This window comes from Bufo bufo, chromosome 6 (assembly GCF_905171765.1).
Source record: "Bufo bufo chromosome 6, aBufBuf1.1, whole genome shotgun sequence".
In the NCBI taxonomy this organism is placed as follows: Eukaryota; Metazoa; Chordata; class Amphibia; order Anura; family Bufonidae; genus Bufo; species Bufo bufo.
In genome coordinates, this window is record NC_053394.1 from 369,067,161 (window position 1) to 369,092,806 (window position 25,646).

The 25,646-nt window shown below is 47.2% G+C and overlaps 17 non-coding genes across 17 annotated transcripts; all 17 read right to left on the reverse strand.

Annotated features, from left to right (window-relative positions):
* Nucleotides 1-7,008: 7,008 nt before the first annotated feature.
* TRNAL-AAG lies at nt 7,009-7,090 on the reverse strand. The gene has a single exon. It is a non-coding gene; the product is annotated as a tRNA-Leu (tRNA).
* A 580-nt stretch (nt 7,091-7,670) lies between these two features.
* TRNAL-UAG lies at nt 7,671-7,752 on the reverse strand. The gene has a single exon. It is a non-coding gene; the product is annotated as a tRNA-Leu (tRNA).
* Nucleotides 7,753-8,894: 1,142 nt separating this feature from the next.
* TRNAL-AAG lies at nt 8,895-8,976 on the reverse strand. Its single transcript has one exon. It is a non-coding gene; the product is annotated as a tRNA-Leu (tRNA).
* A 580-nt stretch (nt 8,977-9,556) lies between these two features.
* On the reverse strand, nt 9,557-9,638 carry TRNAL-UAG. Its single transcript has one exon. It is a non-coding gene; the product is annotated as a tRNA-Leu (tRNA).
* A 1,142-nt stretch (nt 9,639-10,780) lies between these two features.
* On the reverse strand, nt 10,781-10,862 carry TRNAL-AAG. The gene has a single exon. It is a non-coding gene; the product is annotated as a tRNA-Leu (tRNA).
* Nucleotides 10,863-11,442: 580 nt separating this feature from the next.
* TRNAL-UAG lies at nt 11,443-11,524 on the reverse strand. Its single transcript has one exon. It is a non-coding gene; the product is annotated as a tRNA-Leu (tRNA).
* Nucleotides 11,525-12,667: 1,143 nt separating this feature from the next.
* TRNAL-AAG lies at nt 12,668-12,749 on the reverse strand. The gene has a single exon. It is a non-coding gene; the product is annotated as a tRNA-Leu (tRNA).
* Nucleotides 12,750-13,329: 580 nt separating this feature from the next.
* On the reverse strand, nt 13,330-13,411 carry TRNAL-UAG. Its single transcript has one exon. It is a non-coding gene; the product is annotated as a tRNA-Leu (tRNA).
* Nucleotides 13,412-14,553: 1,142 nt separating this feature from the next.
* TRNAL-AAG lies at nt 14,554-14,635 on the reverse strand. Its single transcript has one exon. It is a non-coding gene; the product is annotated as a tRNA-Leu (tRNA).
* A 580-nt stretch (nt 14,636-15,215) lies between these two features.
* Nucleotides 15,216-15,297, reverse strand: TRNAL-UAG. The gene has a single exon. It is a non-coding gene; the product is annotated as a tRNA-Leu (tRNA).
* Nucleotides 15,298-16,439: 1,142 nt separating this feature from the next.
* Nucleotides 16,440-16,521, reverse strand: TRNAL-AAG. Its single transcript has one exon. It is a non-coding gene; the product is annotated as a tRNA-Leu (tRNA).
* Nucleotides 16,522-17,101: 580 nt separating this feature from the next.
* TRNAL-UAG lies at nt 17,102-17,183 on the reverse strand. Its single transcript has one exon. It is a non-coding gene; the product is annotated as a tRNA-Leu (tRNA).
* A 1,143-nt stretch (nt 17,184-18,326) lies between these two features.
* TRNAL-AAG lies at nt 18,327-18,408 on the reverse strand. Its single transcript has one exon. It is a non-coding gene; the product is annotated as a tRNA-Leu (tRNA).
* Nucleotides 18,409-18,988: 580 nt separating this feature from the next.
* TRNAL-UAG lies at nt 18,989-19,070 on the reverse strand. The gene has a single exon. It is a non-coding gene; the product is annotated as a tRNA-Leu (tRNA).
* Nucleotides 19,071-21,859: 2,789 nt separating this feature from the next.
* On the reverse strand, nt 21,860-21,941 carry TRNAL-AAG. The gene has a single exon. It is a non-coding gene; the product is annotated as a tRNA-Leu (tRNA).
* Nucleotides 21,942-22,521: 580 nt separating this feature from the next.
* Nucleotides 22,522-22,603, reverse strand: TRNAL-UAG. The gene has a single exon. It is a non-coding gene; the product is annotated as a tRNA-Leu (tRNA).
* A 1,966-nt stretch (nt 22,604-24,569) lies between these two features.
* Nucleotides 24,570-24,651, reverse strand: TRNAL-UAG. Its single transcript has one exon. It is a non-coding gene; the product is annotated as a tRNA-Leu (tRNA).
* Nucleotides 24,652-25,646: the final 995 nt, after the last annotated feature.

Here is a 25,646-nt window from a genome sequence, read left to right on the forward strand (position 1 = left end):
ACGTTCAGACAAAACTCTGGCCGCCGGGCAGGCCAGCACCTCCAAGGCATAAAAGGCTAGCTCTGACCACATGGACAATTTGGAGACCCAGAAGTTTAATGGGGCCGAACCATCAGTCAGTACGTGGAGGGGTGTGCACACGTACTGTTCCACCATGTTAGTGAAATGTTGCCTCCTGCTAACACGTCCCGTATCAGGTGGTGGTGCAGTTAGCTGTGGCGTGGTGACAAAACTTTTCCACATCTCTGCCATGCTAACCCTGCCCTCAAAGGAGCTGGCCGTGACACAGCTGCGTTGGCGACCTCTTGCTCCTCCTCTGCCTTTGCCTTGGGCTTCCACTTGTTCCCCTGTGACATTTGGGAATGCTCTCAGTAGCGCGTCTACCAACGTGCGCTTGTACTCGCGCATCTTCCTATCACGCTCCAGTGCAGGAAGTAAGGTGGGCACATTGTCTTTGTACCGGGGATCCAGCAGGATGGCAACCCAGTAGTCCGCACACGTTAAAATGTGGGCAACTCTGCTATCGTTGCACAGGCACTGCAGCATGTAGTCGCTCATGTGTGCCAGGCTGCCCAGAGGTAAGGACAAGCTGTCCTCTGTGGGAGGCGTATCGTCATCGTCCTGCGTTTCCCTCCAGCCACGCACCAGTGATGGGCCCGAGCTGCGTTGGGTGCCACCCCGCTGTGAACATGCTTCATTCTCATCCTCCTCCACCTCCTCCTCATCCTCGTCCTCCTCGTCCTCCAGTAGTGGGCCCTGTCTGGCCACATTTGTACCTGGCCTCTGCTGTTGCAAAAAACCTCCCTCTGAGTCACTTCGAAGAGACTGGCCTGAAAGTGCTAAAAATTACCCCTCTTCCTCCTCCTCCTCCTCCTCCTCCTGGGCCACCTCCTCTTCCATCATCGCCCTAAGTGTTTTCTCAAGGAGACATAGAAGTGGTATTGTAACGCTGATAATGGCGTCATCGCCACTGGCCATGTTGGTGGAGTACTCGAAACAGCGCAACAGGGCACACAGGTCTCGCATGGAGGCCCAGTCATTGGTGGTGAAGTGGTGCTTTTCCGCAGTGCGACTGACCCGTGCGTGCTGCAGCTGAAACTCCACTATGGCCTGCTGCTGCTCGCACAGTCTGTCCAGCATGTGCAAGGTGGAGTTCCACCTGGTGGGCACGTCGCATATGAGGCGGTGAGCGGGAAGGCCGAAGTTACGCTATAGCGCAGACAGGCGAGCAGCGGCAGGATGTGAACGCCGGAAGCGCGAACAGATGGCCCGCACTTTATGCAGCAGCTCTGACATGTCGGGGTAGTTGCGAATGAACTTCTGCACCACCAAATTCAGCACATGCGCCAGGCAAGGGATGTGCGTCAAACCGGCTAGTCCCAGAGCTGCAACGAGATTTCGCCCATTATCGCACACCACCAGGCCGGGCTTGAGGCTCACCGGCAGCAACCACTCGTCGGTCTGTTGTTCTATACCCCGCCACAACTCCTGTGCGGTGTGGGGCCTGTCCCCCAAACATATGAGTTTCAGAATGGCCTGCTGACATTTACCCCGGGCTGTGATGAAGTTGGTGGTGAAGGTGTGTGGCTGACTGGATGAGCAGGTGGAAGAAGAGGAGGAGGAAGCTGAGTAGGAGGAGGAGGAGACAGGAGGCAAAGAATGTTGCCCTGCGATCCTTGGCGGCGGAAGGACGTGCGCCAAACAGCTCTCCGCCTGGGGTCCAGCCGCCACTACATTTACCCAGTGTGCAGTTAGGGAGATATAGCGTCCCTGGCCGTGCTTACTGGTCCACGTATCTGTGGTTAGGTGGACCTTGCCACAGATGGCGTTGCGCAGTGCACACTTGATTCATGCATTGGGCTATGCTTAATGGAGTCTGTTGCGAGCCAAAGGTCTCACTTCCGGAAATGTTCTCCGGGGGCAGTGAGAATTTTGTTCGCTTCAGAGAGGCATGCAAACTCCATTTTTGATTGTGTCCCCATTCCTCTGTTAATGAGGAGCAGAGGGTGAGGATTGTCATCTCCCTGCTCAGGGGTAATGCTCAGACTTCGGCTTTTTCGCTGCCATCGGGGGATCCCTCCCTTCGATCCATGGAAAGATTTTTTGTGGCCCTGGGGCAGATATATGATGACCCGGATCGTGTTGCTCTGGCTGAATCCAACTTACGTTTTTTATGCCAGAACAAACTGTCTGCGGAGCTTTATTGTTCTGAATTTCGGAGATGGGCAGCTGATTCAGGTTGGAATGATGCTGCACTCCGGAGTCAGTTCTGTCATGGTCTCTCAGAGAGATTGAAAGATGCGTTTGCTTTCCATGAGAGACCAACGTCCTTAGAGTCTGCCATATTATTGGCGGTACGCCTTGACAGGCGTCTAAGAGAAAGAAACGAGACCTCTCTGTCCAGCCATTGTCAGTCTAGGGGCAGTGGTGCGGACTCATTCAGTGTGCAGGGGCCTCATCCTGTCTCGGTCCCCTCTGAGGAGGAGCCCATGCAGCTAGGTCGACTTGCCCCTGATAAAGGAGGATTTAATCCTCAGAGAATGGTGTGTTTTTGTTGTGGGGGCATAGGTCATTTGGCAAATGTTTGTCCGTCTAGGAAATTCATGAACTGTACTAAGAGTGATAATATGAGAAAAACCTCAAAAAGTAAATCATCAAACTCTGCTTCATCTGCTACTCTGGGCAAAGTTCATGTAGGAATTGATGCTTTTCCTCTGACCTGCAGTTCCCGTTTTCTCCTTTCTGCCAAGGTGGCGCTAGAGAGCAAAGTCATTTCTTGTGAAATTTTTGTCGATAGTGGAGCGGCCGTCAATCTTATTGACACTCAATTTGTAGCCATGCATGGTTTTCAGATTTGCACATTAGAAAAGGATATACCTGTTTTTGCTATTGACTCTGCTCCACTATCACAGAGATCCCTGAAGGGCATTGTTCACAATATCCGGTTAGCTGTAGGTGACACTCATGTGGAGGATATTTCTTGTTTTGTCCTTAACGGATTGCCTTCTCCTCTAGTTTTGGGGTTACCTTGGCTCACTAGACATAACCCCACTATTGATTGGCAAGGAAGGCAAATAAATGAGTGGAGCGAGTTTTGTAGAGAGAATTGTCTCACAGCGACTTTGGCAGAGGTGTCTACTAAAACTGTGCCATCATTTCTCTCTGATTTCTCGGACGTGTTTTCCGAGAGCGGTGTTCAGGAGCTACCTCCTCACCGGGAGTTTGACTGTCCCATTAACCTCATTCCCGGCGCCAAGCTGCCAAAAGCACGCCTCTACAATCTCTCACAACCGGAAAGAATCGCAATGCGAACCTATATCTCTGAGAGTCTCGATAAGGGGCATATTCGTCCCTCAAAATCACCTGTTGCCGCTGGGTTTTTTTTTGTTAAAAAAAAAGATGGCTCTCTGAGACCTTGCCTAGATTTTAGGGAGCTGAACCGTATCACGATTCGCGATCCCTATCCCCTTCCTCTGATCCCGGACCTCTTCAACCAAATTGTTGGGGCCAAGGTTTTTTCCAAATTGGATTTGAGAGGCGCGTACAACCTAGTCAGGGTCAGAGAGGGGGATGAATGGAAAATGGCCTTTAATACCCCTAACGGGCATTTCGAGAATCTCGTTATGGCTTTCGGCCTGATGAATGCTCCGGCCGTCTTTCAGCATTTTGTTAACAGTATTTTCTACCATTTAATGGGGAAATTTGTATTGGTGTATATTGATGATATTTTGATTTTTTCCCCTGATGTTCAGACCTATCAGGATCATCTTTTTCAGGTTCTGCGGATTCTGCGGGAAAATAAATTGTACGCCAAGCTGGAGAAATGTGTTTTTATGGTATCAGAGATTCAATTTCTGGGTTTTCTCCTCTCTGCTTCTGGTTTTCGCATGGATCCGGAGAAGGTCCGTGCTATGCTTAAGTGGGAGCTTCCTGAGAATCAGAAGGCTTTGATGCGCTTTCTGGGTTTTGCGAACTATTACAGAAAGTTAATTTTGAATTATTCCTCTGTTGTCAAACCCCTCACTGACATGACAAAAAAGGGGGCTGATTTTTCCTCTTGGTCGGAGGAGGCGCTTGCAGCTTTTTCCAAGATTAAAGAGAGTTTTGCGTCTGCTCCCATCTTGGTGCATCCCGATGTTTCCTTACCTTTTATTGTTGAGGTGGATGCTTCCGAGGTGGGTGTGGGTGCGGTATTGTCCCAGGGCCCTTCTCCTGCCAAATGGCGACCCTGTGCCTTTTTCTCTAAAAAACTCTCCCCGGCAGAGAAAAACTATGATATGGGAGATAGGGAGTTGTTGGCCATCAAGTTGGCTTTCGAGGAATGGCGCCATTGGTTGGAGGGGGGCAGGCACCCTATCACCGTTTTTACCGACCATAAGAATCTGGCGTACTTGGAGTCGGCCAAGCGTATGAATCCGAGACAGGCCAGATGGTCTCTGTTCTTCTCCAGATTCAATTTTGTCGTTACATTCCGCCCTGGGATCAAAAATGTGAAGGCTGATGCTTTCTCTCGCTGTTTTCCGGGAGGAGGAAACTCTGAGGACCCGGGTCCCATTTTGGCGGAGGGGGTAGTTGTTTCTGCTCTGTATTCTGATTTGGAGGCCGAGGTCCAGGCTGCCCAGACTGAGGCACCTGCCCGTTGTCCTTCTGGGAAGTTGTTTGTGCCTCCTGAGTTACGTCACAAACTCTTCAAGGAGCATCATGATACTGTTCTTGCTGGTCACCCGGGAGTAGAGCCACGGTAGATCTCATTGCTCAGAGATTTTGGTGGCCGGCTCTTCGTAAGTCGGTGGAGGGTTTTGTGGCTGCTTGTGAGACGTGCGCTCGCGCGAAGGTCCCTCGTTCAGGGCCTTCAGGTCCCCTTCTCCCGTTACCCATACCTTCCCGTCCTTGGACACACCTGTCCATGGACTTTATCACGGATCTTCCTCGTTCCTCAGGGAAGTCGGTGATCCTGGTGGTGGTGGACCATTTTAGCAAGATGGCTCATTTCGTACCCTTCCCTGGTTTACCCAATGCTAAAACGCTGGCGCAAGCTTTTGTCGACCATATTCTTAAATTGCATGGCATTATACAAAGTTGGCATTTGACCAAGATATTTATCTCACCCAGCATGGGTATATGTAAAATGACACCCCAAAACACATTGCCCAACTTCTCCTGAGTACAGAGATACCAGATGTGTGACACTTTGTTGCAGCCTAGGTGGGCAAAGGGGCCCACATTCCAAAGCGCACCTTTCGGATTTCACCGGCCATTTTTTACACATTTTGATTTCAAACTACTTACCACACATTTGGGCCCCTAGAATGCCAGGGCAGTATAACTACCCCACAAGTGACCCCATTTTGGAAAGAAGACACCCCAAGGTATTCGCTGATGGGCATAGTGAGTTCATAGAAGTTTTTATTTTTTGTCACAAGTTAGTGGAATATGAGACATTGTAAGAAAAAAAAAAAAATCATAATTTTCCGCTAACTTGTGACAAAAAATAAAAAGTTCGATGAACTCACTATGCCCATCAGCGAATACCTTAGGGTGTCTACTTTCCGAAATGGGGTCATTTGTGGGGTGTTTGTACTGTCTGGGCATTGTAGAACCTCAGGACACATGACAGGTGCTCAGAAAGTCAGAGCTGCTTCAAAAAGCGGAAATTCACATTTTTGTACCATAGTTTGTAAACGCTATAACTTTTACCCAAAAAATTATTTTTTTACCCAAATATTTTTTTTTTATCAAGGACATGTAGAACAATAAATTTTGAGAAAAATTTATATATGGATGTCGTTTTTTTTGCAAAATTTTACAACTGAAAGTGAAAATGTATTTTTTTTGCAAAAAAATCGTTAAATTTCGATTAAAATTAATAAAAGTAAAAATGTCAGCAGCAATGAAATACAACCAAATGAAAGCTCTATTAGTGAGAAGAAAAGGAGGTAAAATTCATTTGGGTGGTAAGTTGCATGACCGAGCAATAAACCGTTAAAGTTGTGAAGTGCCGATTTGGAAAAAAGGGCCTGGTCACTAGGGGGGTATACACCTGTGGTCCTTAAGTGGTTAAATTACACTGCTACAAAAAAAGTTAAGGGACCACTTAAGCATCACGGTATAACCCCCAAGTCACTTAAACTTCAGGAATATCAATCTGTCTAGTTAGGAAGCATAAGCCATTAGGGATCCATTTCATCCATTTCACCTGCTTTAGTGCAAATGAAAGTGACAACAGGTGCGCACTGGAGAGGCAACAGCAAGACAAGTTCCGAAAAGGGAATGTTTTTTTGCTGGTGGTGGCCACAGACAATTACTCTCTCCCTGACTGCTGTTAGGTACCAGGATGAAATCCTCAGAGCCACTGTCAGACCTTACGTTGGTGCAGCGGGTCCTGGGTGCCAGCTGCTGCAGGACAATGCCCAGCCGCATGGGGCCAAAGTGTGTAGGCAGTTCCTGGATGGTGAAGGCATTGATAACAGCGACGGGCCCTCACGTTTCCCTGAATCCAGTTGAGACGCTCTGGAACATTCTGTCTCAACGCAGCCAAAGTAGCGCCACAGAACTTCCAGGAGTCAACTCATACCTTAATCCAGGTCTGGGAGGAGATCCCCCAGGACAACATCAGCCGTCTCATCAGGAGCATGCTCAGACATTGTTGGGAGTGCATACAGACACTTAGGGCCCATAGACACTACTGAGTCACATTATGAGTTGCTGTGATGAAATTCACGCAATTTGGAACCGCCTGTGATTTGAATTTTTTTACTTTGATTTTTGGGGTGATTTGGAACCCAGCCTTCCATGGGTTGATGAGTTTGCTTTCCACTGACCATCAGTACGTGACTTTGTTCTCAACCAATTACACAATTTATACCAGTAAAGACTTTCAACTTGAAGCTTTTATTCATGGAGATCCCATGTGTGATTTAAGCGTTCCCTTAATTTAGTTTTTTTTTAGCGGTGGATAAGCAAAACCCGTAAACTACCTCCGAGAAGATATTCAAAAGAACACAAGGATGGCAGCAGTGGGATTCGAACCCACGCCCCCGAAGAGACTGGAGCCTTAATCCAGCGCCTTAGACCGCTCGGCCATGCTACCACAATTCAACCATGTCGAGGACCCCATTTGAAAAGAAGCACAATCTATTCCGCAGTTGAAATGAATGTTTAACTTCGGCGGCAGAGAACTACAAATACCTTCCTCCAGTCTGAAAGGAACCAAAGTCCAGTCATTTCAACAGCGCCACCTTGCTACTGCTTAACAAAGCATTATTACGCATCTTTTTCAGACTTGGAAACCATTCACCCTGACGTGCGTCAAATGCCAACACAGCTACCGCATTAAGAGGAAGAGGGCTTATTCTGTGACCAAAGCTTCAGGAAGTATCACCTAGAACAGGAATGTCCAATCTGCGGCCCTCCAGCTGTTAAAAAGCTACAACTCCCAGCATTCTCAGACAGCTGTAGGCTGTCCAGGAACGATGGAAGTTGTCATTTTGCAACAGCTGGAGGGCCACAGATTGGGCATCATCCCTGACCTAGAACACACCTTCCTGCAATTTTATACGTCTTCAGGAGAGTGTCATCAGGGCTACCTATGCGTTTCACAAGAACGTTGATCTGAAAAGACGTGGGATTATCTGTCATTAACATTTCAAGATCTGCCAAACTTCAAAAACTGGCAGCAGTGGGATTCGAACCCACGCCTCCAAAGAGACTGGAGCCTAAATCCAGCGCCTTAGACCGCTCGGCCATGCTACCAACAAGACGCCAGGCCATCAAACTTCCTTGGAGGAAGTGAGATACATCTGAACGCCTATGTTTTAATTGAGATAAAGCTCCAGTCATTAACCACCAGGACAAAGTAGGGATTCTCGCAACTGTCTTTTCTTAAACCTCATCTGACCGGAAAACGACACACATATTCATGTGATGGCAGGAAAGATTTCAAGAGCATGCTCCTTAAATTACACTGCTACAAAAAAAGTTAAGGGAACACTTAAGCATCACGGTATAACCCCCAAGTCACTTAAACTTCAGGAATATCAATCTGTCCAGTTAGGAAGCATAAGCCATTAGGGATCCATTTCACCTGCTTTAGTGCAAATGAAAGTGACAACAGGTGCGCACTGGAGAGGCAACAGCAAGACAAGTTCCGAAAAGGGAATGTTTTTTTGCTGGTGGTGGCCACAGACAATTACTCTCTCCCTGACTGCTGTTAGGTACCGGGATGAAATCCTCAGAGCCACTGTCAGACCTTACGTTGGTGCAGCGGGTCCTGGGTGCCAGCTGCTGCAGGACAATGCCCAGCCGCATGGGGCCAAAGTGTGTAGGCAGTTCCTGGATGGTGAAGGCATTGATAACAGCGACGGGCCCTCACGTTTCCCTGAATCCAGTTGAGACGCTCTGGAACATTCTGTCTCAACGCAGCCAAAGTAGCGCCACAGAACTTCCAGGAGTCAACTCATACCTTAATCCAGGTCTGGGAGGAGATCCCCCAGGACAACATCAGCCGTCTCATCAGGAGCATGCTCAGACATTGTTGGGAGTGCATACAGACACTTAGGGCCCATAGACACTACTGAGTCACATTATGAGTTGCTGTGATGAAATTCACGCAATTTGGTACCGCCTGTGATTTGAATTTTTTACTTTGATTTTTGGGGTGATTTGGAACCCAGCCTTCCATGGGTTGATGAGTTTGCTTTCCACTGACCATCAGTACGTGACTTTGTTCTCAACCAATTACACAATTTATACCAGTAAAGACTTTCAACTTGAAGCTTTTATTCATGGAGATCCCATGTGTGATTTAAGCGTTCCCTTAATTTAGTTTTTTTTTAGCGGTGGATAAGCAAAACCCGTAAACTACCTCCGAGAAGATATTCAAAAGAACACAAGGATGGCAGCAGTGGGATTCGAACCCACGCCCCCGAAGAGACTGGAGCCTTAATCCAGCGCCTTAGACCGCTCGGCCATGCTACCACAATTCAACCATGTCGAGGACCCCATTTGAAAAGAAGCACAATCTATTCCGCAGTTGAAATGAATGTTTAACTTCGGCGGCAGAGAACTACAAATACCTTCCTCCAGTCTGAAAGGAACCAAAGTCCAGTCATTTCAACAGCGCCACCTTGCTACTGCTTAACAAAGCATTATTACGCATCTTTTTCAGACTTGGAAACCATTCACCCTGACGTGCGTCAAATGCCAACACAGCTACCGCATTAAGAGGAAGAGGGCTTATTCTGTGACCAAAGCTTCAGGAAGTATCACCTAGAACAGGAATGTCCAATCTGCGGCCCTCCAGCTGTTAAAAAGCTACAACTCCCAGCATTCTCAGACAGCTGTAGGCTGTCCAGGAACGATGGAAGTTGTCATTTTGCAACAGCTGGAGGGCCACAGATTGGGCATCATCCCTGACCTAGAACACACCTTCCTGCAATTTTATACGTCTTCAGGAGAGTGTCATCAGGGCTACCTATGCGTTTCACAAGAACGTTGATCTGAAAAGACGTGGGATTATCTGTCATTAACATTTCAAGATCTGCCAAACTTCAAAAACTGGCAGCAGTGGGATTCGAACCCACGCCTCCAAAGAGACTGGAGCCTAAATCCAGCGCCTTAGACCGCTCGGCCATGCTACCAACAAGACGCCAGGCCATCAAACTTCCTTGGAGGAAGTGAGATACATCTGAACGCCTATGTTTTAATTGAGATAAAGCTCCAGTCATTAACCACCAGGACAAAGTAGGGATTCTCGCAACTGTCTTTTCTTAAACCTCATCTGACCGGAAAACGACACACATATTCATGTGATGGCAGGAAAGATTTGAAGAGCATGCTCCTTAAATTACACTGCTACAAAAAAAGTTAAGGGAACACTTAAGCATCACGGTATAACCCCCAAGTCACTTAAACTTCAGGAATATCAATCTGTCCAGTTAGGAAGCATAAGCCATTAGGGATCCATTTCACCTGCTTTAGTGCAAATGAAAGTGACAACAGGTGCGCACTGGAGAGGCAACAGCAAGACAAGTTCCGAAAAGGGAATGTTTTTTTGCTGGTGGTGGCCACAGACAATTACTCTCTCCCTGACTGCTGTTAGGTACCGGGATGAAATCCTCAGAGCCACTGTCAGACCTTACGTTGGTGCAGCGGGTCCTGGGTGCCAGCTGCTGCAGGACAATGCCCAGCCGCATGGGGCCAAAGTGTGTAGGCAGTTCCTGGATGGTGAAGGCATTGATAACAGCGACGGGCCCTCACGTTTCCCTGAATCCAGTTGAGACGCTCTGGAACATTCTGTCTCAACGCAGCCAAAGTAGCGCCACAGAACTTCCAGGAGTCAACTCATACCTTAATCCAGGTCTGGGAGGAGATCCCCCAGGACAACATCAGCCGTCTCATCAGGAGCATGCTCAGACATTGTTGGGAGTGCATACAGACACTTAGGGCCCATAGACACTACTGAGTCACATTATGAGTTGCTGTGATGAAATTCACGCAATTTGGTACCGCCTGTGATTTGAATTTTTTACTTTGATTTTTGGGGTGATTTGGAACCCAGCCTTCCATGGGTTGATGAGTTTGCTTTCCACTGACCATCAGTACGTGACTTTGTTCTCAACCAATTACACAATTTATACCAGTAAAGACTTTCAACTTGAAGCTTTTATTCATGGAGATCCCATGTGTGATTTAAGCGTTCCCTTAATTTAGTTTTTTTTTAGCGGTGGATAAGCAAAACCCGTAAACTACCTCCGAGAAGATATTCAAAAGAACACAAGGATGGCAGCAGTGGGATTCGAACCCACGCCCCCGAAGAGACTGGAGCCTTAATCCAGCGCCTTAGACCGCTCGGCCATGCTACCACAATTCAACCATGTCGAGGACCCCATTTGAAAAGAAGCACAATCTATTCCGCAGTTGAAATGAATGTTTAACTTCGGCGGCAGAGAACTACAAATACCTTCCTCCAGTCTGAAAGGAACCAAAGTCCAGTCATTTCAACAGCGCCACCTTGCTACTGCTTAACAAAGCATTATTACGCATCTTTTTCAGACTTGGAAACCATTCACCCTGACGTGCGTCAAATGCCAACACAGCTACCGCATTAAGAGGAAGAGGGCTTATTCTGTGACCAAAGCTTCAGGAAGTATCACCTAGAACAGGAATGTCCAATCTGCGGCCCTCCAGCTGTTAAAAAGCTACAACTCCCAGCATTCTCAGACAGCTGTAGGCTGTCCAGGAACGATGGAAGTTGTCATTTTGCAACAGCTGGAGGGCCACAGATTGGGCATCATCCCTGACCTAGAACACACCTTCCTGCAATTTTATACGTCTTCAGGAGAGTGTCATCAGGGCTACCTATGCGTTTCACAAGAACGTTGATCTGAAAAGACGTGGGATTATCTGTCATTAACATTTCAAGATCTGCCAAACTTCAAAAACTGGCAGCAGTGGGATTCGAACCCACGCCTCCGAAGAGACTGGAGCCTAAATCCAGCGCCTTAGACCGCTCGGCCATGCTACCAACGAGACGCCAGGCCATCAAACTTCCTTGGAGGAAGTGAGATACATCTGAACGCCTATGTTTTAATTGAGATAAAGCTCCAGTCATTAACCACCAGGACAAAGTAGGGATTTTCGCAACTGTCTTTTCATAAACCTCATCTGACCGGAAAACGACACACATATTCATGTGATGGCAGGAAAGATTTCAAGAGCATGCTCCTTAAATTACACTGCTACAAAAAAAGTTAAGGGAACACTTAAGCATCACGGTATAACCCCCAAGTCACTTAAACTTCAGGAATATCAATCTGTCCAGTTAGGAAGCATAAGCCATTAGGGATCCATTTCACCTGCTTTAGTGCAAATGAAAGTGACAACAGGTGCGCACTGGAGAGGCAACAGCAAGACAAGTTCCGAAAAGGGAATGTTTTTTTGCTGGTGGTGGCCACAGACAATTACTCTCTCCCTGACTGCTGTTAGGTACCGGGATGAAATCCTCAGAGCCACTGTCAGACCTTACGTTGGTGCAGCGGGTCCTGGGTGCCAGCTGCTGCAGGACAATGCCCAGCCGCATGGGGCCAAAGTGTGTAGGCAGTTCCTGGATGGTGAAGGCATTGATAACAGCGACGGGCCCTCACGTTTCCCTGAATCCAGTTGAGACGCTCTGGAACATTCTGTCTCAACGCAGCCAAAGTAGCGCCACAGAACTTCCAGGAGTCAACTCATACCTTAATCCAGGTCTGGGAGGAGATCCCCCAGGACAACATCAGCCGTCTCATCAGGAGCATGCTCAGACATTGTTGGGAGTGCATACAGACACTTAGGGCCCATAGACACTACTGAGTCACATTATGAGTTGCTGTGATGAAATTCACGCAATTTGGAACCGCCTGTGATTTGAATTTTTTTACTTTGATTTTTGGGGTGATTTGGAACCCAGCCTTCCATGGGTTGATGAGTTTGCTTTCCACTGACCATCAGTACGTGACTTTGTTCTCAACCAATTACACAATTTATACCAGTAAAGACTTTCAACTTGAAGCTTTTATTCATGGAGATCCCATGTGTGATTTAAGCGTTCCCTTAATTTAGTTTTTTTTTAGCGGTGGATAAGCAAAACCCGTAAACTACCTCCGAGAAGATATTCAAAAGAACACAAGGATGGCAGCAGTGGGATTCGAACCCACGCCCCCGAAGAGACTGGAGCCTTAATCCAGCGCCTTAGACCGCTCGGCCATGCTACCACAATTCAACCATGTCGAGGACCCCATTTGAAAAGAAGCACAATCTATTCCGCAGTTGAAATGAATGTTTAACTTCGGCGGCAGAGAACTACAAATACCTTCCTCCAGTCTGAAAGGAACCAAAGTCCAGTCATTTCAACAGCGCCACCTTGCTACTGCTTAACAAAGCATTATTACGCATCTTTTTCAGACTTGGAAACCATTCACCCTGACGTGCGTCAAATGCCAACACAGCTACCGCATTAAGAGGAAGAGGGCTTATTCTGTGACCAAAGCTTCAGGAAGTATCACCTAGAACAGGAATGTCCAATCTGCGGCCCTCCAGCTGTTAAAAAGCTACAACTCCCAGCATTCTCAGACAGCTGTAGGCTGTCCAGGAACGATGGAAGTTGTCATTTTGCAACAGCTGGAGGGCCACAGATTGGGCATCATCCCTGACCTAGAACACACCTTCCTGCAATTTTATACGTCTTCAGGAGAGTGTCATCAGGGCTACCTATGCGTTTCACAAGAACGTTGATCTGAAAAGACGTGGGATTATCTGTCATTAACATTTCAAGATCTGCCAAACTCCAAAACCTGGCAGCAGTGGGATTCGAACCCACGCCTCCGAAGAGACTGGAGCCTAAATCCAGCGCCTTAGACCGCTCGGCCATGCTACCAACAAGACGCCAGGCCATCAAACTTCCTTGGAGGAAGTGAGATACATCTGAACGCCTATGTTTTAATTGAGATAAAGCTCCAGTCATTAACCACCAGGACAAAGTAGGGATTCTCGCAACTGTCTTTTCATAAACCTCATCTGACCGGAAAACGACACACATATTCATGTGATGGCAGGAAAGATTTCAAGAGCATGCTCCTTAAATTACACTGCTACAAAAAAAGTTAAGGGAACACTTAAGCATCACGGTATAACCCCCAAGTCACTTAAACTTCAGGAATATCAATCTGTCCAGTTAGGAAGCATAAGCCATTAGGGATCCATTTCACCTGCTTTAGTGCAAATGAAAGTGACAACAGGTGCGCACTGGAGAGGCAACAGCAAGACAAGTTCCGAAAAGGGAATGTTTTTTTGCTGGTGGTGGCCACAGACAATTACTCTCTCCCTGACTGCTGTTAGGTACCGGGATGAAATCCTCAGAGCCACTGTCAGACCTTACGTTGGTGCAGCGGGTCCTGGGTGCCAGCTGCTGCAGGACAATGCCCAGCCGCATGGGGCCAAAGTGTGTAGGCAGTTCCTGGATGGTGAAGGCATTGATAACAGCGACGGGCCCTCACGTTTCCCTGAATCCAGTTGAGACGCTCTGGAACATTCTGTCTCAACGCAGCCAAAGTAGCGCCACAGAACTTCCAGGAGTCAACTCATACCTTAATCCAGGTCTGGGAGGAGATCCCCCAGGACAACATCAGCCGTCTCATCAGGAGCATGCTCAGACATTGTTGGGAGTGCATACAGACACTTAGGGCCCATAGACACTACTGAGTCACATTATGAGTTGCTGTGATGAAATTCACGCAATTTGGTACCGCCTGTGATTTGAATTTTTTACTTTGATTTTTGGGGTGATTTGGAACCCAGCCTTCCATGGGTTGATGAGTTTGCTTTCCACTGACCATCAGTACGTGACTTTGTTCTCAACCAATTACACAATTTATACCAGTAAAGACTTTCAACTTGAAGCTTTTATTCATGGAGATCCCATGTGTGATTTAAGCGTTCCCTTAATTTAGTTTTTTTTTAGCGGTGGATAAGCAAAACCCGTAAACTACCTCCGAGAAGATATTCAAAAGAACACAAGGATGGCAGCAGTGGGATTCGAACCCACGCCCCCGAAGAGACTGGAGCCTTAATCCAGCGCCTTAGACCGCTCGGCCATGCTACCACAATTCAACCATGTCGAGGACCCCATTTGAAAAGAAGCACAATCTATTCCGCAGTTGAAATGAATGTTTAACTTCGGCGGCAGAGAACTACAAATACCTTCCTCCAGTCTGAAAGGAACCAAAGTCCAGTCATTTCAACAGCGCCACCTTGCTACTGCTTAACAAAGCATTATTACGCATCTTTTTCAGACTTGGAAACCATTCACCCTGACGTGCGTCAAATGCCAACACAGCTACCGCATTAAGAGGAAGAGGGCTTATTCTGTGACCAAAGCTTCAGGAAGTATCACCTAGAACAGGAATGTCCAATCTGCGGCCCTCCAGCTGTTAAAAAGCTACAACTCCCAGCATTCTCAGACAGCTGTAGGCTGTCCAGGAACGATGGAAGTTGTCATTTTGCAACAGCTGGAGGGCCACAGATTGGGCATCATCCCTGACCTAGAACACACCTTCCTGCAATTTTATACGTCTTCAGGAGAGTGTCATCAGGGCTACCTATGCGTTTCACAAGAACGTTGATCTGAAAAGACGTGGGATTATCTGTCATTAACATTTCAAGATCTGCCAAACTTCAAAAACTGGCAGCAGTGGGATTCGAACCCACGCCTCCGAAGAGACTGGAGCCTAAATCCAGCGCCTTAGACCGCTCGGCCATGCTACCAACAAGACGCCAGGCCATCAAACTTCCTTGGAGGAAGTGAGATACATCTGAACGCCTATGTTTTAATTGAGATAAAGCTCCAGTCATTAACCACCAGGACAAAGTAGGGATTCTCGCAACTGTCTTTTCTTAAACCTCATCTGACCGGAAAACGACACACATATTCATGTGATGGCAGGAAAGATTTCAAGAGCATGCTCCTTAAATTACACTGCTACAAAAAAAGTTAAGGGAACACTTAAGCATCACGGTATAACCCCCAAGTCACTTAAACTTCAGGAATATCAATCTGTCCAGTTAGGAAGCATAAGCCATTAGGGATCCATTTCACCTGCTTTAGTGCAAATGAAAGTGACAACAGGTGCGCACTGGAGAGGCAACAGCAAGACAAGTTCCGAAAAGGGAATGTTTTTTTGCTGGTGGTGGCCACAGACAATTACTCTCTCCCTGACTGCTGTTAGGTACCGGGATGAAATCCTCAGAGCCACTGTCAGACCTTACGTTGGTGCAGCGGGTCCTGGGTGCCAGCTGCTGCAGGACAATGCCCAGCCGCATGGGGCCAAAGTGTGTAGGCAGTTCCTGGATGGTGAAGGCATTGATAACAGCGACGGGCCCTCACGTTTCCCTGAATCCAGTTGAGACGCTCTGGAACATTCTGTCTCAACGCAGCCAAAGTAGCGCCACAGAACTTCCAGGAGTCAACTCATACCTTAATCCAGGTCTGGGAGGAGATCCCCCAGGACAACATCAGCCGTCTCATCAGGAGCATGCTCAGACATTGTTGGGAGTGCATACAGACACTTAGGGCCCATAGACACTACTGAGTCACATTATGAGTTGCTGTGATGAAATTCACGCAATTTGGTACCGCCTGTGATTTGAATTTTTTACTTTGATTTTTGGGGTGATTTGGAACCCAGCCTTCCATGGGTTGATGAGTTTGCTTTCCACTGACCATCAGTACGTGACTTTGTTCTCAACCAATTACACAATTTATACCAGTAAAGACTTTCAACTTGAAGCTTTTATTCATGGAGATCCCATGTGTGATTTAAGCGTTCCCTTAATTTAGTTTTTTTTTAGCGGTGGATAAGCAAAACCCGTAAACTACCTCCGAGAAGATATTCAAAAGAACACAAGGATGGCAGCAGTGGGATTCGAACCCACGCCCCTGAAGAGACTGGAGCCTTAATCCAGCGCCTTAGACCGCTCGGCCATGCTACCACAATTCAACCATGTCGAGGACCCCATTTGAAAAGAAGCACAATCTATTCCGCAGTTGAAATGAATGTTTAACTTCGGCGGCAGAGAACTACAAATACCTTCCTCCAGTCTGAAAGGAACCAAAGTCCAGTCATTTCAACAGCGCCACCTTGCTACTGCTTAACAAAGCATTATTACGCATCTTTTTCAGACTTGGAAACCATTCACCCTGACGTGCGTCAAATGCCAACACAGCTACCGCATTAAGAGGAAGAGGGCTTATTCTGTGACCAAAGCTTCAGGAAGTATCACCTAGAACAGGAATGTCCAATCTGCGGCCCTCCAGCTGTTAAAAAGCTACAACTCCCAGCATTCTCAGACAGCTGTAGGCTGTCCAGGAACGATGGAAGTTGTCATTTTGCAACAGCTGGAGGGCCACAGATTGGGCATCATCCCTGACCTAGAACACACCTTCCTGCAATTTTATACGTCTTCAGGAGAGTGTCATCAGGGCTACCTATGCGTTTCACAAGAACGTTGATCTGAAAAGACGTGGGATTATCTGTCATTAACATTTCAAGATCTGCCAAACTTCAAAAACTGGCAGCAGTGGGATTCGAACCCACGCCTCCGAAGAGACTGGAGCCTAAATCCAGCGCCTTAGACCGCTCGGCCATGCTACCAACGAGACGCCAGGCCATCAAACTTCCTTGGAGGAAGTGAGATACATCTGAACGCCTATGTTTTAATTGAGATAAAGCTCCAGTCATTAACCACCAGGACAAAGTAGGGATTTTCGCAACTGTCTTTTCATAAACCTCATCTGACCGGAAAACGACACACATATTCATGTGATGGCAGGAAAGATTTCAAGAGCATGCTCCTTAAATTACACTGCTACAAAAAAAGTTAAGGGAACACTTAAGCATCACGGTATAACCCCCAAGTCACTTAAACTTCAGGAATATCAATCTGTCCAGTTAGGAAGCATAAGCCATTAGGGATCCATTTCACCTGCTTTAGTGCAAATGAAAGTGACAACAGGTGCGCACTGGAGAGGCAACAGCAAGACAAGTTCCGAAAAGGGAATGTTTTTTTGCTGGTGGTGGCCACAGACAATTACTCTCTCCCTGACTGCTGTTAGGTACCGGGATGAAATCCTCAGAGCCACTGTCAGACCTTACGTTGGTGCAGCGGGTCCTGGGTGCCAGCTGCTGCAGGACAATGCCCAGCCGCATGGGGCCAAAGTGTGTAGGCAGTTCCTGGATGGTGAAGGCATTGATAACAGCGACGGGCCCTCACGTTTCCCTGAATCCAGTTGAGACGCTCTGGAACATTCTGTCTCAACGCAGCCAAAGTAGCGCCACAGAACTTCCAGGAGTCAACTCATACCTTAATCCAGGTCTGGGAGGAGATCCCCCAGGACAACATCAGCCGTCTCATCAGGAGCATGCTCAGACATTGTTGGGAGTGCATACAGACACTTAGGGCCCATAGACACTACTGAGTCACATTATGAGTTGCTGTGATGAAATTCACGCAATTTGGAACCGCCTGTGATTTGAATTTTTTTACTTTGATTTTTGGGGTGATTTGGAACCCAGCCTTCCATGGGTTGATGAGTTTGCTTTCCACTGACCATCAGTACGTGAATTTGTTCTCAACCAATTACACAATTTATACCAGTAAAGACTTTCAACTTGAAGCTTTTATTCATGGAGATCCCATGTGTGATTTAAGCGTTCCCTTAATTTAGTTTTTTTTTAGCGGTGGATAAGCAAAACCCGTAAACTACCTCCGAGAAGATATTCAAAAGAACACAAGGATGGCAGCAGTGGGATTCGAACCCACGCCCCCGAAGAGACTGGAGCCTTAATCCAGCGCCTTAGACCGCTCGGCCATGCTACCACAATTCAACCATGTCGAGGACCCCATTTGAAAAGAAGCACAATCTATTCCGCAGTTGAAATGAATGTTTAACTTCGGCGGCAGAGAACTACAAATACCTTCCTCCAGTCTGAAAGGAACCAAAGTCCAGTCATTTCAACAGCGCCACCTTGCTACTGCTTAACAAAGCATTATTACGCATCTTTTTCAGACTTGGAAACCATTCACCCTGACGTGCGTCAAATGCCAACACAGCTACCGCATTAAGAGGAAGAGGGCTTATTCTGTGACCAAAGCTTCAGGAAGTATCACCTAGAACAGGAATGTCCAATCTGCGGCCCTCCAGCTGTTAAAAAGCTACAACTCCCAGCATTCTCAGACAGCTGTAGGCTGTCCAGGAACGATGGAAGTTGTCATTTTGCAACAGCTGGAGGGCCACAGATTGGGCATCATCCCTGACCTAGAACACACCTTCCTGCAATTTTATACGTCTTCAGGAGAGTGTCATCAGGGCTACCTATGCGTTTCACAAGAACGTTGATCTGAAAAGACGTGGGATTATCTGTCATTAACATTTCAAGATCTGCCAAACTTCAAAAACTGGCAGCAGTGGGATTCGAACCCACGCCTCCGAAGAGACTGGAGCCTAAATCCAGCGCCTTAGACCGCTCGGCCATGCTACCAACAAGACGCCAGGCCATCAAACTTCCTTGGAGGAAGTGAGATACATCTGAACGCCTATGTTTTAATTGAGATAAAGCTCCAGTCATTAACCACCAGGACAAAGTAGGGATTCTCGCAACTGTCTTTTCATAAACCTCATCTGACCGGAAAACGACACACATATTCATGTGATGGCAGGAAAGATTTCAAGAGCATGCTCCTTAAATTACACTGCTACAAAAAAAGTTAAGGGAACACTTAAGCATCACGGTATAACCCCCAAGTCACTTAAACTTCAGGAATATCAATCTGTCCAGTTAGGAAGCATAAGCCATTAGGGATCCATTTCACCTGCTTTAGTGCAAATGAAAGTGACAACAGGTGCGCACTGGAGAGGCAACAGCAAGACAAGTTCCGAAAAGGGAATGTTTTTTTGCTGGTGGTGGCCACAGACAATTACTCTCTCCCTGACTGCTGTTAGGTACCGGGATGAAATCCTCAGAGCCACTGTCAGACCTTACGTTGGTGCAGCGGGTCCTGGGTGCCAGCTGCTGCAGGACAATGCCCAGCCGCATGGGGCCAAAGTGTGTAGGCAGTTCCTGGATGGTGAAGGCATTGATAACAGCGACGGGCCCTCACGTTTCCCTGAATCCAGTTGAGACGCTCTGGAACATTCTGTCTCAACGCAGCCAAAGTAGCGCCACAGAACTTCCAGGAGTCAACTCATACCTTAATCCAGGTCTGGGAGGAGATCCCCCAGGACAACATCAGCCGTCTCATCAGGAGCATGCTCAGACATTGTTGGGAGTGCATACAGACACTTAGGGCCCATAGACACTACTGAGTCACATTATGAGTTGCTGTGATGAAATTCACGCAATTTGGAACCGCCTGTGATTTGAATTTTTTTACTTTGATTTTTGGGGTGATTTGGAACCCAGCCTTCCATGGGTTGATGAGTTTGCTTTCCACTGACCATCAGTACGTGACTTTGTTCTCAACCATTTACACAATTTATACCAGTAAAGACTTTCAACTTGAAGCTTTTATTCATGGAGATCCCATGTGTGATTTAAGCGTTCCCTTAATTTCGGTATAACCCCCAAGTCACTTAAACTACAGGAATATCAATCTGTCCAGTTAGGAAGCATAAGCCATTAGGGATCCATTTCACCTGCTTTAGTGCAAATGAAAGTGACAACAGGTGCGCACTGGAGAGGCAACAGCAAGACAAGTTCCGAAAAGGGAATGTTTTTTTGCTGGTGGTGGCCACAGACAATTACTCTCTCCCTGACTGCTGTTAGGTACCGGGATGAAATCCTCAGAGCCACTGTCAGACCTTACGTTGGTGCAGCGGGTCCTGGGTGCCAGCTGCTGCAGGACAATGCCCAGCCGCATGGGGCCAAAGTGTGTAGGCAGTTCCTGGATGGTGAAGGCATTGATAACAGCGTCGGGCCCTCACGTTTCCCTGAATCCAGTTGAGACGCTCTGGAACATTCTGTCTCAACGCAGCCAAAGTAGCGCCACAAAACTTCCAGGAGTCAACTCATACCTTAATGCAGGTCTGGGAGGAGATCCCCCAGGACAACATCAGCCGTCTCATCAGGAGCATGCTCAGACATTGTTGGGAGTGCATACAGACACTTAGGGCCCATAGACACTACTGAGTCACATTATGAGTTGCTGTGATGAAATTCACGCAATTTGGAACCGCCTGTGATTTGAATTTTTTTACTTTGATTTTTGGGGTGATTTGGAACCCAGCCTTCCATGGGTTGATGAGTTTGCTTTCCACTGACCATCAGTACGTGACTTTGTTCTCAACCATTTACACAATTTATACCAGTAAAGACTTTCAACTTGAAGCTTTTATTCATGGAGATCCCATGTGTGATTTAAGCGTTCCCTTAATTTCGGTATAACCCCCAAGTCACTTAAACTACAGGAATATCAATCTGTCCAGTTAGGAAGCATAAGCCATTAGGGATCCATTTCACCTGCTTTAGTGCAAATGAAAGTGACAACAGGTGCGCACTGGAGAGGCAACAGCAAGACAAGTTCCGAAAAGGGAATGTTTTTTTGCTGGTGGTGGCCACAGACAATTACTCTCTCCCTGACTGCTGTTAGGTACCGGGATGAAATCCTCAGAGCCACTGTCAGACCTTACGTTGGTGCAGCGGGTCCTGGGTGCCAGCTGCTGCAGGACAATGCCCAGCCGCATGGGGCCAAAGTGTGTAGGCAGTTCCTGGATGGTGAAGGCATTGATAACAGCGACGGGCCCTCACGTTTCCCTGAATCCAGTTGAGACGCTCTGGAACATTCTGTCTCAACGCAGCCAAAGTAGCGCCACAGAACTTCCAGGAGTCAACTCATACCTTAATCCAGGTCTGGGAGGAGATCCCCCAGGACAACATCAGCCGTCTCATCAGGAGCATGCTCAGACATTGTTGGGAGTGCATACAGACACTTAGGGCCCATAGACACTACTGAGTCACATTATGAGTTGCTGTGATGAAATTCACGCAATTTGGAACCGCCTGTGATTTGAATTTTTTTACTTTGATTTTTGGGGTGATTTGGAACCCAGCCTTCCATGGGTTGATGAGTTTGCTTTCCACTGACCATCAGTACGTGACTTTGTTCTCAACCAATTACACAATTTATACCAGTAAAGACTTTCAACTTGAAGCTTTTATTCATGGAGATCCCATGTGTGATTTAAGCGTTCCCTTAATTTAGTTTTTTTTTAGCGGTGGATAAGCAAAACCCGTAAACTACCTCCGAGAAGATATTCAAAAGAACACAAGGATGGCAGCAGTGGGATTCGAACCCACGCCCCCGAAGAGACTGGAGCCTTAATCCAGCGCCTTAGACCGCTCGGCCATGCTACCACAATTCAACCATGTCGAGGACCCCATTTGAAAAGAAGCACAATCTATTCCGCAGTTGAAATGAATGTTTAACTTCGGCGGCAGAGAACTACAAATACCTTCCTCCAGTCTGAAAGGAACCAAAGTCCAGTCATTTCAACAGCGCCACCTTGCTACTGCTTAACAAAGCATTATTACGCATCTTTTTCAGACTTGGAAACCATTCACCCTGACGTGCGTCAAATGCCAACACAGCTACCGCATTAAGAGGAAGAGGGCTTATTCTGTGACCAAAGCTTCAGGAAGTATCACCTAGAACAGGAATGTCCAATCTGCGGCCCTCCAGCTGTTAAAAAGCTACAACTCCCAGCATTCTCAGACAGCTGTAGGCTGTCCAGGAACGATGGAAGTTGTCATTTTGCAACAGCTGGAGGGCCACAGATTGGGCATCATCCCTGACCTAGAACACACCTTCCTGCAATTTTATACGTCTTCAGGAGAGTGTCATCAGGGCTACCTATGCGTTTCACAAGAACGTTGATCTGAAAAGACGTGGGATTATCTGTCATTAACATTTCAAGATCTGCCAAACTTCAAAAACTGGCAGCAGTGGGATTCGAACCCACGCCTCCGAAGAGACTGGAGCCTAAATCCAGCGCCTTAGACCGCTCGGCCATGCTACCAACGAGACGCCAGGCCATCAAACTTCCTTGGAGGAAGTGAGATACATCTGAACGCCTATGTTTTAATTGAGATAAAGCTCCAGTCATTAACCACCAGGACAAAGTAGGGATTCTCGCAACTGTCTTTTCTTAAACCTCATCTGACCGGAAAACGACACACATATTCATGTGATGGCAGGAAAGATTTCAAGAGCATGCTCCTTAAATTACACTGCTACAAAAAAAGTTAAGGGAACACTTAAGCATCACGGTATAACCCCCAAGTCACTTAAACTTCAGGAATATCAATCTGTCCAGTTAGGAAGCATAAGCCATTAGGGATCCATTTCACCTGCTTTAGTGCAAATGAAAGTGACAACAGGTGCGCACTGGAGAGGCAACAGCAAGACAAGTTCCGAAAAGGGAATGTTTTTTTGCTGGTGGTGGCCACAGACAATTACTCTCTCCCTGACTGCTGTTAGGTACCGGGATGAAATCCTCAGAGCCACTGTCAGACCTTTGGTTGGTGCAGCGGGTCCTGGGTGCCAGCTGCTGCAGGACAATGCCCAGCCGCATGGGGCCAAAGTGTGTAGGCAGTTCCTGGATGGTGAAGGCATTGATAACAGCGACGGGCCCTCACGTTTCCCTGAATCCAGTTGAGAGGCTCTGGAACATTCTGTCTCAACGCAGCCAAAGTAGCGCCACAGAACTTCCAGGAGTCAACTCATACCTTAATCCAGGTCTGGGAGGAGATCCCCCAGGACAACATCAGCCGTCTCATCAGGAGCATGCTCAGACATTGTTGGGAGTGCATACAGACACTTAGGGCCCATAGACACTACTGAGTCACATTATGAGTTGCTGTGATAAAATTCACGCAATTCGGAACCGCCTGTGATTTCAATTTTTTTACTTTGATTTTTGGGGTGATTTGGAACCCAGTCTTCCATGGGTTGATGAGTTTGCTTTCCACTGACCATCAGTACGTGACTTTGTTCTCAACCAATTACACAATTTATACCAGTAAAGACTTTCAACTTGAAGCTTTTATTCATGGAGATCCCATGTGTGATTTAAGCGTTCCCTTAATTTCGGTATAACCCCCAAGTCACTTAAACTTCAAGAATATCAATCTGTCCAGTTAGGAAGCATAAGCCATTAGGGATCCATTTCACCTGCTTTAGTGCAAATGAAAGTGACAACAGGTGCGCACTGGAGAGGCAACAGCAAGACAAGTTCCGAAAAGGGAATGTTTTTTTGCTGGTGGTGGCCACAGACAATTACTCTCTCCCTGACTGCTGTTAGGTACCGGGATGAAATCCTCAGAGCCACTGTCAGACCTTACGTTGGTGCAGCGGGTCCTGGGTGCCAGCTGCTGCAGGACAATGCCCAGCCGCATGGGGCCAAAGTGTGTAGGCAGTTCCTGGATGGTGAAGGCATTGATAACAGCGACGGGCCCTCACGTTTCCCTGAATCCAGTTGAGACGCTCTGGAACATTCTGTCTCAACGCAGCCAAAGTAGCGCCACAGAACTTCCAGGAGTCAACTCATACCTTAATCCAGGTCTGGGAGGAGATCCCCCAGGACAACATCAGCCGTCTCATCAGGAGCATGCTCAGACATTGTTGGGAGTGCATACAGACACTTAGGGCCCATAGACACTACTGAGTCACATTATGAGTTGCTGTGATGAAATTCACGCAATTTGGAACCGCCTGTGATTTGAATTTTTTTACTTTGATTTTTGGGGTGATTTGGAACCCAGCCTTCCATGGGTTGATGAGTTTGCTTTCCACTGACCATCAGTACGTGACTTTGTTCTCAACCAATTACACAATTTATACCAGTAAAGACTTTCAACTTGAAGCTTTTATTCATGGAGATCCCATGTGTGATTTAAGCGTTCCCTTAATTTAGTTTTTTTTTAGCGGTGGATAAGCAAAACTCGTAAACTACCTTTGAGAAGATATTCAAAAGAACACAAGGATGGCAGCAGTGGGATTCAAACCCACGCCCCCGAAGAAACTGGAGCCTAAATCCAGCGCCTTAGACCGCTCGGCCATGCTACCAACGAGACGCCAGGCCATCAAACTTCCTTGGAGGAAGTGAGATACATCTGAACGCCTATGTTTTAATTGAGATAAAGCTCCAGTCATTAACCACCAGGACAAAGTAGGGATTCTCGCAACTGTCTTTTCTTAAACCTCATCTGACCGGAAAACGACACACATATTCATGTGATGGCAGGAAAGATTTCAAGAGCATGCTCCTTAAATTACACTGCTACAAAAAAAGTTAAGGGAACACTTAAGCATCACGGTATAACCCCCAAGTCACTTAAACTTCAGGAATATCAATCTGTCCAGTTAGGAAGCATAAGCCATTAGGGATCCATTTCACCTGCTTTAGTGCAAATGAAAGTGACAACAGGTGCGCACTGGAGAGGCAACAGCAAGACAAGTTCCGAAAAGGGAATGTTTTTTTGCTGGTGGTGGCCACAGACAATTACTCTCTCCCTGACTGCTGTTAGGTACCGGGATGAAATCCTCAGAGCCACTGTCAGACCTTACGTTGGTGCAGCGGGTCCTGGGTGCCAGCTGCTGCAGGACAATGCCCAGCCGCATGGGGCCAAAGTGTGTAGGCAGTTCCTGGATGCTGAAGGCATTGATAACAGCGACGGGCCCTCACGTTTCCCTGAATCCAGTTGAGACGCTCTGGAACATTCTGTCTCAACGCAGCCAAAGTAGCGCCACAGAACTTCCAGGAGTCAACTCATACCTTAATCCAGGTCTGGGAGGAGATCCCCCAGGACAACATCAGCCGTCTCATCAGGAGCATGCTCAGACATTGTTGGGAGTGCATACAGACACTTAGGGCCCATAGACACTACTGAGTCACATTATGAGTTGCTGTGATGAAATTCACGCAATTTGGTACCGCCTGTGATTTGAATTTTTTACTTTGATTTTTGGGGTGATTTGGAACCCAGCCTTCCATGGGTTGATGAGTTTGCTTTCCACTGACCATCAGTACGTGACTTTGTTCTCAACCAATTACACAATTT